Source organism: Ziziphus jujuba, chromosome 6 (assembly GCF_031755915.1).
Source record: "Ziziphus jujuba cultivar Dongzao chromosome 6, ASM3175591v1".
Lineage (NCBI taxonomy): Eukaryota > Viridiplantae > Streptophyta > Magnoliopsida > Rosales > Rhamnaceae > Ziziphus > Ziziphus jujuba.
Window position 1 is genome coordinate 774,737 of NC_083384.1, and position 14,426 is coordinate 789,162.

The window sequence follows — 14,426 nt, forward strand, 5'->3', positions numbered from 1 at the left end:
CTTGCTGTCCATATAATGCATACAGCTCTAGTTGCTGGTTGGGCCGATTCGATGGCTCTATACGAATTAGTGATTTTTGATCCCTCTGACCCTATTCTAAATCCAATGTGGAGACAAGGGATGTTTGTTATACCCTTCATGACTCGTTTAGGAATAACCAATTCATGGGGCGGTTGGAGTATCATAGGAAGGACTATAATGAATACAGGTATTTGGAGTTACGAAGGCATGGCCGGTGCACATATTGTGTTTTATGGCTTACGCTTTTTGGCAGCTATCTGGCACTGGGTGTATTAGGATCTAGAAATATTTTGTGATGAATGTATAGGAAAACCCTCATTGGATTTGCCCAAAATCTTTGGAATTCATTTATTTCTTGAAAGGCTGGCTTACTTTGGTTTTGGCGCATTTCATGTAACAGGATTGTATGGTCCACGAATATGGGTATCCAATCCTTATGGACTAACCGGAAGGGTACAATTTGTAAATTTAGCATGGGGTGTGGAAGGCTTTGATCCTTTTGTTCTGGGAGGAATAACCTCTCATCATATTGCAGCAGGGACGTTGGGCATATTGGCGGGTCTATTCCATCTATACAAAGGATTACGTATGGGAAATATTGAAACCGCCCTTTCTAGTAGTATCACTGCAATCTTTTTTGCAGCTTTTGTTGTTGCTGGAACTCTGTGGTATGGTTCGGTAACTACCTGATAGAATTATTTGGTCCCACTTGTTATCAATGGGATTAAGGATACTTTCCATAAGAAATATATCGATGAGTTGGTGTTGGGCTAGTCAAAAATCAAAGTTTATCCGAAGCTTGGTCTAAAACTCCTAAAAAATTAGCTTTTTATGATTACATCGGAAATAATCCAACAAACGGGGGATTATTCCGAGTAGGCTCAATGGACAATGGGGATGGAATTGCTGTTGGGTGGTTAGGACACCCTATTTTTAGAGATAAAGAGGGTCATGAACTTTTTGTATGTTGTATGCCTACTTTTTTTGAAACATTTTCGGTTATTTTGGTAGATGGAGATGGAATTGTTAGAGCCGATGTTCCTTTTGGACGGGTCGAATCGAAATACAGTGTCGAACAAGTAGGTGGAACTGTTGAGTTCTATGGCGGTGAACTCAATGGAGTCAGTTATAGTGATCCCGCTACTGTGAAAAAATATGCTAAACGTGCTCAATTGGGTGAAATTTTTGAATTGCATCATGCTACTTTGAAATCTGACAGTGTTTTTCATAGCAGTCCAAGGGGTTGGTTTACTTTTGGACATGCTTCATTTGCTTTGCTGTTTTTCTTCAGACATATTGGGCATGGTGCTAGAACCTTGTTCAGGGATGTTTTTGCTGGTATTGACCCCGATTTGGATGCTCAAGTAGAATTTGGAGCATTCCAAAAACTTGGAGATCCAACTACAAGAAGACAAGTAATCTGATAGAATATTGTTTTGTTGTTTTTCATTTTTAGTTTTGTGAGTAGGATACCAGACAAATATCGATTTGAATCGATACCTTTTCTTTGACTCTTACTCTTTCTTTATATGGGAGACGACCCCAAATAAATAGGAATGGAAGCTATAATAGTATGTAAACCATGATTGAATCTATGGAAGCATTGGTTTATACATTCCTCTTAGTCTAAACTTTAGGAATAATTTTTTTCGCTATCTTTTTTTGGAGAACCACCTAAAGTTCCAACTAAAAAGGTGAAATGATTTTTCATTATCTCAATTGAAAGTAATGAGCCACTCAATATTGAGAGTCTCATTACTTTAACTAGTCTCTATGCTCCTCGAATGGATCTCTTAGTTGTTGAGAGGATTGCCCAAAAGCAGTATATAAGGTGTACCCAGTAAAACTTACAAGTAAACTCGATATAAAGATGGCAACAAGGGTTTCTGTTTCCATTATTATATAGTTTCAATACCACAATGGGTCTATGATAAGATCATTTATTTACAAATGGTATACAAAGTCAACAGATCTTAATGAATATAAAATACGATTCATGGCTACACAAATCGTTGAGAGTGTTGAAGTGTGGCAATTTTGGCACTTGATGGTGCATGCACCGGTTAGCATGCACACCTTGGTATCACCTCCTTTCCTTTTATGAGTTTATATATTTTTTTTTTGTATATTTTTAATTGATGTGAGGTACATTTGGATAATGTTTTGTGCCTAAGTTATGTATGCAAAAGCATAGGCAAAACTATGCACAAAAGAGTAGGAACGTTATGCTTGAAATGCCTATGGTGTTGGATTCATAATTTCCAGCAACATAGGTCTACTGTTTATCTTATATCTCAGGTTTCAAATGGATTTTGGGGCTGAAATTTTGAGGGATGTGTAAAGACATATAGAGGCGACAATTTTTCAAATCTTAGGTCAAAATGACATGGGGAAGTCCATTTTCTATTCCAAACAGATTGCTGTATCTGATGGGCCCAGTATGCAGAGTATAGGTCAGTGTTGGAGCTGTTTGGCCAATGATCCAGTTCCAAAACCTTCTTAGCTCTTGAAGCAATATTTATTGATGACCAAGGATACCTCAAACCAAGTTTTATAAGCAGATACAAAGGGGAACTAAGTAGGTGAAGCTAGTTTGATTGTTTACCCAAACTAGTTAAACAATATAAACTTAATTCAAACCATGTGCCACTTTTTACTATATTTGGAATAGACATGTTGCAGCTGGTTTTTACCTCTTTCGTGTATGAAAATTTAGGTGTTGGCCATTTTACTTTTTAAATTTCAAATGCTTTACTCATTTTGTAAGCTCACATGCTTGGTGTCACGGTCCCACTGTTCTAAGCGTACAACGGGGCCGTGCGGTGCTTACTCGCCCCTCGCGGGTAGTAAGCCAACCATTAATATCCCTCGCATGTAAATAACCCACACGATATTAGTATTGTGCATGCACCAAGCAAGCAATAAAATAAAACATGTAATCACACAATCGTTAGAAAAGGGTCAGTAAACAAGGCAACAATACGATGAAACACGCAATCAAGAGTTCTCACCTATGCTAGTGGTCTAGCCCAACAACTTGCCGACTAGCCACCCCCCTCCAAAGAGCTTATCGGGCCATTTTCATTCCGACAGGAATACATATCAAAATATGCGAGGAATCATAATGGCACTATTGCCTATAACAAAAGCTAGAAATCTAAGCAAGTGACCATGGGCTTGACTAATGACCCTGGATGAACTTGGCTTGGTATTTACAATCAAAATTTATAGGTGTGTGTGACTCTTACATCCTCCCCCACTTATTCTATGGACGCCCTCGACGACTCCGCTGCTTTGAACTCCTCGATCTGCTGCTTGTAGGGTGCCAAGTTGCCTTCCTTCTCCCAGCTAGTTTCTTCTTCTCCTAGTCCCTTCCACTTGATGAGGTACTCTCGTACTGGCTGTCGATGCATGCTTCTGGTTCTTTCTGTAAGGATCTCCTCCACTTCCTTTGTTGTCTTCGGCAGCTTGGTCTTGACTTCGACTCTTGCTGGAGTGTTGCGCGCTGGATCTTCCTTGTCGGCATAGTATGGCTTGAGGTTGTTGACGTGGAATACTAGGTGCACTCTTATCCATCCTGGGGTAACCACCTTGTACGACGCCCTCCCTACTTTGGCAATTATCGGCATTGGTCCCTTATATTTTCTCATCAACCTGGGGTCTCTATCTCTTAGCCAGCGAAATTGCTCTCGAGTTAGCTTAACCATCACCATATCCCCCGCATTGAACTCTAGGGGCCGCCGATCTTTGTCTGCCTATTTCTTCATCCGATTTGCCGCCTTCTCCAAGTAGGCCCTGTATATTTCCATGTTGTTCTTCCACTATTTGGTGAAGTTAAAAGCCTTTGGGTTCTTGCCTTGGTACTCATCGACTGTGTATGGGAGTGAGGGCTTCTAGCCGTTAACTATTTCGAATGGGCACTTACTTGTGGGAGATCCCTTCTGTGCGTTGAAGCAAAATTAAGCTATATCAAGGAGTTTCGCCCAATTCTTCTAGTTGGCACTAACAAAGTGTCGTAGGTACTCCTCAAACATGCCATTGAATCTTTCCGTCTGCCCATCCGTTTGCGGGTGATAACTAGAGGAGATGTTGAGCTGGGACCTAAGAAGATTGAATAGTTCTATCCAAAAAGATCCCGTGAACTTTGCATCTCTATCGCTTACAATGTGTCGGGGCACACCCCAATATTTCACCATAAACTTGAAGAATAAGTGGGCGGTTTCCTCGGCCGTACAGTACTTTGAGGCAGGGATTAATGTTGCATATTTTGAGAATCGATCCACAATAACCAAAATACTTGAAAGATCCCCGATCTTTGGAAGGTTGGTGATTAAATCGATTGACACACTCTCCCATGGGTGTGACAGGACGAATAGAGGTTCCAACAGCCCTGGTGGTTTATGCCACTCCACTTTGTCCTGTTGGCACACAAGACAGATTCGGATGTAGTCTATAATATCGTCACGTATCTGTGGCCAATAATATCCCTTTTTGATTAAGGCATACGTCCTTTACCACCTCGGATGTCCAGCCCACAGAGTGTCGTGGCGTTCTCTCATTAACATCTTTCTTAGGTCTCCAGCCTTTGGGACAAACAACCTATTGCCTTTTGTCCATAGTAAACCATCCTCCTCCCAAAATTGATGAGTTTTTCCCTCCTTTAACAGTTTGAGGATATTTTGGGCACATTGATCTCCCCCTAGATGCTGCTTTATCAGCTCTCGCATTGAAGTCGCAATAGTACTCGCAGCCATGTTAGCCAACACCCTTAGTGCCGCAAGCTCTGTCTTATGACTTAGGGCAGCCGTTGCCTAGTTTTTGGTCCTCGCTTTGTGCTCGAAATGGAGGTCAAACTCCACAATGAATTCCTGCCAACGAGTTTGTTTTGGGGTTAGTTTTGGTTGTGTAAGGAAGTGACTAACGGCTGAGTTATCAATCTTTACTACAAAGCTTGACCCCAATAAGTAGTGCCTCCAGGTTCTTAAACAATGAATTACAACAAGCATCTCCTTTTTTTGAGTCGTATAGTTTCTTTCTATCACTGATAACTTCCTGCTTTCGTAGGCGACAGGATGACCATCTTGGAGAAGGTCTCCACCTAAAGCGAAGTCAGATGCATCAGTTTGGACTTCGAAAGGTCTTGTGATGTCCTGCACGGCCAACACCGGGTCTTTCATCATTGCTTCCTTTAGATCCTGGAATGCACCCTCACATTCCTTGGTCCACTCCCAAGGCACCTCCTTCTTTAGCAATTCCGTTAGGGGAGTTGCTTTCTTTGAGTACCCTTTTACGAAACGACGGTAGTAATTTGCCAATCCCATAAATGATCTATGTTCTTTCACATTAGCGGGAGTTTTCCACTCTTGGATGGCATTTACCTTCTCCATGTCCATACGGATCTTCCCCTCCTCAATGATGTGTCCCAGAAACGTGATTTGTCTCTTGCCAAATGCACATTTTTCCTTCTTCACAAATAATTGATTTTCTCGGAGTCTCTGGAATACCATTCGAATGTGTTCGACATGTTCTTCCAAGGTAGGGCTAAAGATTACAATGTCGTCATGGTACACCACCACAAATTTGTCAAGGAGGTCTCGAAATACCTGGTTCATGAGAGTGCAAAATGTTGCTGATGCATTCGTCAATCTAAAAGGCATCACCAGGAATTTGAAGGCTCTGTATCGTGTAACACAAGTGGTTTTCTCTTCGTCTCCTTCAGCGATTCTCACTTGGTAGTATCCCGATCTCAAATCCAATTTAGTAAAAAATTTGGCTCCACTTAGCTGGCGAACAAGTCAGCTACTAAAGGGATCGGGTACTTGTTTCGCACCGTGACCTTGTTCAGTGCTCGGTAATCTACACACAGGCACAAAGTTCCATCTTTCTTCTTCTAGAATAATACTGGAGCACCATAAGATGCCTTCGAGGGTCTCAGGAACCCTGCTTCCAAAAGTTCCTTAAGTTGCTTTCGTAGTTCTGCCAACTCAGGAGGGGCCATCCGATAAGGTGCTTTTGCTGGAGGTTTTGCTCCTGGTATCAGTTCGATTTTGTGGTCAATATCTCGTCGAAGAGGTAGGTTCCTCGGTAAGTTGTTCGGCATCACATCGTTGAATGATTGCAAGGCGTCTAGCACCATAGGAGGGGTAGGTTCATCATCTTCACCCTCCCTCGCTACCACCAATGCAATGTAAGAGGGTTCTTTGCGTCTTACTCCCTTCTTAAATTGGAGAGCCGATAGAAGTTTGGGGTTGTTCAATTGCTTCCTCTGTACGGGAACTATTCCTGTTTGTTCCCTTCAATCTCTGAACAAAAGTTATGGGTGGCACATGTGTCCACCATCACACTTTTTGCGGCCTTTCCATTTATTGCCGCATCCATGAACATAAGACCTTTCTCATTGGTCTTCCTTGCCTGAATGACCTGTCCATTAAGGGCATTCAAGAATCTCAGCACTCCCACTTGTGCGCCGTCTTCTCCTTATTCTACTGCCTCTTCTTGCCCTCCTTCATGCTCTTGGGAGTGAATAGATGCTTGCAGAGCACTAAAAGCGGTCTTATGGGGGCATTCACCCACTCTATGGGGACCATTATATAGGAAACATGTCAGACGTCGGGGTCTAAATCCAAATGCATTGGGGTTCCGTGGTTGAGGTTCTTTCATGTTCGAAGGTTTCCTATTGTCGGTTCCCCCACGTCTTGTGAGATTGGTAGGCCTGAAGGGTCTACCACTATTGGCATTCGAAGGAGGCGGTTGGGGCCTTCTATTGATGGGGCTCTCTGTTGAGTAGTCCATTAGACGCTCCGCTGCCCCTAGCGCTGAGGCTAAGTCTTGTACTCTCTGTCATTGAAGTTTTGTCATAGCCCAAGGTTTCATCCCTTCTAGGAAGTAAAATACCTTATCCTTCTCAGACATGTCGTGTATATCGAGCATGAGTGCCGAGAAAGCTTTCACGTAGTCCCTTACATTACTGGTCTGTCTCAATTCTCTCAAATGTCGCCGGGTAATGTAGTCCACGTTCTCAGGAAGGAATTGGTTTTTAAGTTCCTTCTGTAGCTGGTCCCATATGTCAATGATGCATCAGTTGTTGTTGATATCTTCGTATTTAGATCGCCACCACAGTTTTGCATCATTGGTTAGGTACTTGTAGCCATGGTCACCTTCGTTTCCTCCAAATCCGATTTTATTGCTTGAAAATATTGTTCCATATCAAACAAAAAGTTTTCGAGCTCCTTCGCATCTCGTGCCCCTCCATATGTTGGGGGCTCAGGCACTTTCATTCGTCCATAGTCCCCGCCCATTGGGACAGTAGGTCGATTTTCTACCACTCACATGGTGATGGCAAGCTTGGTGTTTATTTGCCCCATTTCAATCTTTAAGGCTTCCATGGTGGCTCGAAAGTCCTCCGTCAGTTAGTTGGCCGTAGACATCAATCTCTCTATGGCCTCTTCCACTACTCCATCTCGCTCGCCCGCAGTAGAGCTCGAAAGGCCAGTATTGCCCCACGGGGTTTGATTCCTCTCGAGTACGCTCACTCGACTGGCTATGTCGTCGATTGTATCCATATTTTCAAAGGCCTCCTGCCAGTTGTGGCCTCTGATATGTTCATTTACAACGCCAGCAAGCTCCCCGAGCTGCTGGTCGATGGTATTGAACCGCATTTCGTTTGTCAGCTTCAACATCCTGTGCGAGTGACTCCCAACCCCGCTCTGATACCAACTGTCACAGTCCCACCGTTCTAAGTGTACAACAGGGCCGTGCGGTGCTTACTCGCCCCTCGCGGGTAGTAAGCCAACCGTTAATATCCCTCGCAAGCAAATAACCCACACGATATTAGTATTGTGCATGCACCAAGCAAGCAATAAAATAAAGCATGTAATCACACAATCGTTAGAAAAGGGTCAGTAAACAAGGCAACAATACGATGAAATGGAAATGTGTTCGTTTTATTCGGTCTCGATTGAGAGAACAACAGAGAGGTTTACAAGCACGCTATCAAGAGTTATCACCTATGCTAGTGGTCTAGCCCAACAACTCGCCGACTAGCCACCCCCCTCCAAAGAGCTTATCGGGCCATTTTCATTCCGACAGGAATACATATCAAAATATGCGAGGAATCATAATGGCACTATTTCGTATAACAAAAGCTAGAAATCCAAGCAAGTGATCATGGGCTTGACTAATGACCCTGGATGAACTTGGCTTGGTATTTACAATCAAAATGCAGAGGTGTGTGCGACTCTTACACTGGGTATGTGTGAACTAGTTGTAATTTCAAGCTTATATTGTTAAATGTATGAGATGGCTACATATCCAAGCCTCATTTTTAAAAACCAACGTGGTACCTTTCTTCTCATCTCTTCTTCAACATCTTAGAACACTCTAGGAACCCTAAAAACCAGAAAACACCATATCCAAAACCTAAAAACACAACTCACACACAACCATTCCTAAGAGCATCACCAAAAGCTTGCTTGTTGCTAACACTTCAAGCTAGCTTGGTCTTGGTCATAACCTACTCACCCCAACAGAGAGTATTTCTAGATTTGGTCTAAGACGAACTGCTATAGGGAGTTTATTGAAGCCATTGAATTCAGAATACGGTAAAGTAGCTCCTGGGTGGGGAACTACTCCTTTGATGGGTATTGCAATGGCCCTTTTTATGGTATTCCTATCTACTATTTTGGAGATTTGTAATTCTTCCATTTTATTTGACGGAATTGGAATGAATTAGATTCACAAGAACTAGTAACTAGCTTTTCAATACAAAGTGAAGCATTAAGGTCTCTGATTTTGATCCCATTATATTTTGGTAGTTCGATCGTGAAATTTCTTTGTTCCTATAGTTCCGGAATATGAGTGGGTGGCTTATTATAATTGATCCTGTGGATAGTACAGAGAATGCGTCTATCATCTTGATAGAGATGGTTTTACTTCGTCAGATATTCATTCTAGTATTTAAACCACAGAATATAGAAAATAGATTCCAAAGTATTATTAGCACTATGATTCATCCTTAATATTCAGACCACGAGTCCAGACTTCCTTTTTTTTTTTTTTCCTTTTTTTCAAAGAGTTAGATTTAAAAATTATAAATCAAAATATTTTTATTTTTTCAAACTCCTATTTATGCTTATTTGATTGAAGGACAAGGGTGTCGTTGGATTTTTATTCATTCTAGTTATTCATTGAATAAGTGATGATCCAACAGTTCTTACTCAAGGAATTTTTGGAATTAGTTTATAAAGAAAGGGTTTTATGGAATCATCGTGGTTCTAGTATGAATCTGGGGTTTTAACCGATTCAGAGGATCTTAGCAAGAGAATTCCTATCAATATCAATAATAAAGAAAACAGTAGTTAAAGGTGCATTACACACAATAAAAAAAACTATAAAGTAGGTAAAAAGCAGATTCAAGAGGCCTATAATCATCACCACAGAGACAAATAAGCCAACTTGATATTCTGGCATTATAACCACAAGAAAGAACTTTCAAATTTTTATTCTTTTGTATCTTCAGAAACGATTGAATCAGAGGATTAAGAAGTTTCGAACTTAACTTTCTATTACACATATCTGGTAGAACTAGTATTTTGGTGTTTCTGTTTGAGCCGTACGAGATGAAATTCTCATATACAGTTCTTGGGGGTGGGGGGGGGGGGGTTGTGGGAGGGTCTGCTCTATTTACCTATCCCAATAAAATCTATGATTGGTTCAAAGAACATCTTAAGATCAAGGCAATTGCAGCTGATATAACTAGTATATATGTTCCTCCTCATGTCAACATTTTTTATTGTCTAAGCGGAGTTACACTTAGTTGTTTTTTAGTACAAGTAGCTATAGGGTTTACTATGACTTTATATTACCGTCCGACCGCTATGAAGGCTTTTTCTTCTATTCAATATATAATGACTGAAGCTAACATTGGTTGGTTAAATCGATTAGTTCATTGATGGTCGGCCAGTATGATGGTCCTAATGATGATCCCGAAGTATGTTCTATATATTTCACTTAGTTAATGGAAATGTTTTCTTTTCCTTTGCATTGACTCAATTTATTATACTATCAGAGTGAAACAAGGGATCCAAAGAAGAATATGAAGAATAAGGGCTAAACTAGATTAGTAACAAGTAAATCCTTTGTATGTAAAAAGTTTTAATATTCTTGAGGATAAAATCCAACTGCAAGGTCTGAGACGACCCAGAAAGAACTTGATCATGATTTGTAAGCCCACTTGGGTATTGAACATTTATCTGTAATAACTGAATTCCTTACAATGGATGGTTGTTGAAACTCCAAAAAAGGAAATTTGGTAAATTTTTTCTTACTCTTACATAGAATCATTCATATAGGTGTGGATACCATATCAATTTTTTTATTTTTTATATGGATCTATTTGGTTCGTTTGATTCTTGCTCGAGCCGGATGATTAAAAATTATTATGTCCAGTTCTTTTGTAGGATGGATCTAGAATAATTCATCTATCCTAATAACAAAAAAAACCCGACTTGAACAATCCTATATTAAGAGCTAAGTTGGCTAAGGGGATGGGGCATAATTATAATGGAGAGCCCGCATGGCCCAACAATCTTTTATATATTTTTTCGGTAGTAATTTTAGGTACTATTGCATGTAACATAGGTTTAACGGTTCTAGAACCATCAATGATTGGCGAACCCGCGGATCCATTTGCAACTCCTTTGGAGATATTGCCTGAATGGTATTTCTTTCCTGTATTTCAAATTCTTCATATAGTGCCCAATAAATTATTGGGTATTTCTTTCCCGTATTTCAAATTCTTCATATAGTGCCCAATAAATTATTGGGCATTCTTTTAATGGTTTTCGTACCCACGGGGTTATTAACAGTATTCTTTTTGGAGGACGTTACTAAATTCCAAAACCCATTTCGTCATCCAGTAGTGACAACCTTCTTTTTTATTGATATCGCAGTAGCCTTTTGGTTGGGTATTGGAGCAACATTATTTATTGATAAATCCCTAACTTTAGGTCTTTTTTAAATTTATTTAGTTGAGAAATAAATAAATAAAACACGATGTGTGTATCTAGGGAATAGTCGCTTCAAAGTGAATTCTCCCTAGATACATTTATTTATTCAATTAAATTTTGGATCTATTTCGAGTATATAGAATGTGCTAAAGATTCAAAACTCATTTTTATCTCTTTTTTTTTTTAAAATAAATAATCCATTAAAATTTATGGGAAATGCTTTTCTATTTCTAGAATGTCCAATATATGTTTTATATCTTCTATGCGAAAATGTTTCATTTTCATAAGCTCTGCTTCACTGTTATTCAAAAGGTCTAATAATGTATGTATATAGGACCTTTTAAGGCAATTATAGACCCTGTGGTGCAATTCTAATTGGTGAATAAAAATAGATTTCAATGCTATTTCGTTTTGATTTTTATATGGTTTAGCCAATCTATCATGAAAAGTAAAAAGGGGCAAAGTAACTTTGTGTTGGTTTTTTTCTAAATCAAAATTTTCTTCTTCTGCATATAAAAAGGGAATAAATAAATCAATCAAATTTCGGGAACCCTCATGAAGTGCTTCTTTAGGAGTTAAACTTCCATTTGTCCATATTTCGAGAAAAAGTATCTCTTGTTTTTCATTCCCATTCGCATAATAATGAATACTATGATTGGCATTTCGAACAGGCATTAATACAGCATCTATAGGATAACGTCCATCTTGAAAGTTATTTGGCATTTTTATATGATACCCATTATGCCTTTCGAGTTGTAATTCAATACACAAATTAATTGGTTCCGTTAGGTTCGCTATAGCCTATGTATTATCAACAATTTCCACCGAAGGTGGTAAGATGATGTCTTGAGCAGTTACATATCAGGGACCTTTGACACAACTAGACGCATCACAAGTTCCATAGAGGTTACTTTTCTATACAATTTGTTTCAACTCAATAAAATTTCATGTATAGATTCTTGAATACCCACTATGGTAGAATATTCATGTCGTATTTTATCAAATTTTGCGCATGTGATACATGTTCCTTATATTTCTCTAAGCAAAGCTCTTCGCATCGCAATGCCAATTGTATCGGCTTGGCCTTTCATAAGTGGAGCTAGAATAAAGTGTCCATAATAAAGACGCTTACTGTCTACTTCTAATTCAACACACTTCCCCTGCAGTGTCTAAGTAGATATTGTTGCCTTCTCCTGAACCATAGTAATATTATTTTATTAGATCATTCAATTATTTATTTCTCTTGAAATATCTTCAATGTTTATTTTTATACACGTCTTTTTTTAGGAGGTCTACAGCCATTACATGGCATAGGGGTTACATCTCGGATGAAACTTAATACGAATAGGTCTTAATGCCGCATCTCTTCGGAGATCGGGGCCTTTTATCATGACTTCTGCCCATTGCATACCTTGATCCACTACTATCTAAATAGCATTTCCCATTGTGGTTTGAGCGGCAAATGGCGACCCTCATCTTGTACCCTTGAATACACAAGTATCGGCAAAAGACCATGAAATTACTCGACCTCTTACATCCGTAATAGTTACAATAGTATTGTTGAAACTTGCTTGAACATGAATAACTCCCTTTCGTATTCTACACTCATTTTTACGTGAACCAATATGTTTATTCTCATGTGAACCAGTTCTTGGTATAGGTTTTTCCATATTTTATCATCTCATAAATATAAGTCAGAGATATATGAATATATCCATTTCATGTCAAAACAGATCCTTTATTTTTATTTATGTATTTGTACAATGGTTCCTTTAGATTTATGGAGTCCTTTTTTGTTTAGAAGGATTATCATTGTCTTTGTCTATATCTCAGGTTGGAATAAATTACTATAATTCGTCCCCACCTATGGATCAGTCGACATTTTTCACAAATTTTATGCGCAAAGGCTCTTATTTTCATATTTATCATTCCTTAATTTAATTCTAACTTTCTTTATTGGAAGAAAATAAGTTGCTTGAAATTTTTAACTTTGAATTGTATACCCCAAAAATGAATGTTGAAATTGAAAAAACCATATAATCATTGGAATCTTTTTTCAGAGACTATAAACTATACATTTGCTGGTTGAATCAAAATGACTTGCTTCACTTTTGCTTCGATTTCCTCATCGTATATATATATATATAAAAAACTACTTATAATCATTTTTGAAACATAATCTAGAATCAGATTTTCATTATCTAAATGAATTTAGACTATACCATTGGGCAGTTATGCAGTAATTCAACCTTCATGAATCCTTTTTTTTTCTTTCATTTTAGGTCAAACTCCTTGACGTATCAACTAATACGGGAGGGGTGATATTAGAAAACCACCCTTTCTCTTCTTTGTTTTTTTTTTTTTTTTTTTTACAAATATGAAAGTTCCACATATAATTCATATATCAGAAGGATTACCATATATAACACAAAAGTTCTCCACCAATTTCTTTTAATCGAGCCCCTTTGCTGTAATTGTACGAAAAAATTACAATCTCCATTCCGCCTAAAATTCTAGGAATTCGTTGATAGTTAGAATATATTCGTAGACTGGGTCGATTAATCCATTTTAAATTTAAAACAGCTTTATATGGTGCTTTCCTATTCCTTCTATGTCGTAGGGTTAAAACCAAAAAATCTTTGTCATTTTGTTGATGTTTCCGCATCTTTTCAATAAAACCTTCGCGTAAAAGGATTTTAACAATGTTTTCAATAATGTTAGTAGATGGTATTCAAACTGTTCTTTTTTTATTCATGTCAGCATTTCGTATAGAGGTTATTATGTTAGCAATAGTGTCTTTATTCATGATAAACTTAGATTATTGTTTTACTCAAATTTGATATAATCAACATGCTCTTTTTCTGTTTTATTTTTATTTTTAATTATGAATTCTTAAAGGCATATACGTGAGACACAACCACTCTACTACTAATAATAAATCTCAATTTACTAAATAATCTTAATCAATTTCAGTTAAATACTCAGTTAAATATTATAACTATAATAATTATATTAATTATGTTATGGTCTCTTCTTATAATACTTCGGGTGCTAATGAAACTATTTTAGTGAAATTTAACTGTCTTAATTCCCGGGTGATCGTACCAAAACTTCGGGTTCCTTTTGGGTTTCCTTCTTGTTCAATAACACCCACAGCATTTTCATCGTATTGTATGATCATATCGTTCTCAGATTTAAGCTCTTTACCAGCATGTACAATTACAGCTCTAATCACTTTTGATCATTCTAGAGGTGTATTTGGTATTGATTCCTTGATTACAGCAACAATAACGCCACCAATATGAGCATATCATCGATTACTAGGTCCTATGATTCGAGTACACATTAATTCTTGGGCCCCGCTGTTATCCGCTACATTCAAATGGCTTTGGGGTTGAA

The 14,426-nt window shown here is 38.5% G+C and overlaps 1 pseudogene; it reads left to right on the plus strand.

Moving 5' to 3' along the window:
- On the plus strand, nucleotides 1-1,484 carry LOC132804111 (photosystem II CP47 reaction center protein-like; annotated as a pseudogene).
- The last annotated feature ends 12,942 nt before the right edge of the window (nucleotides 1,485-14,426 follow it).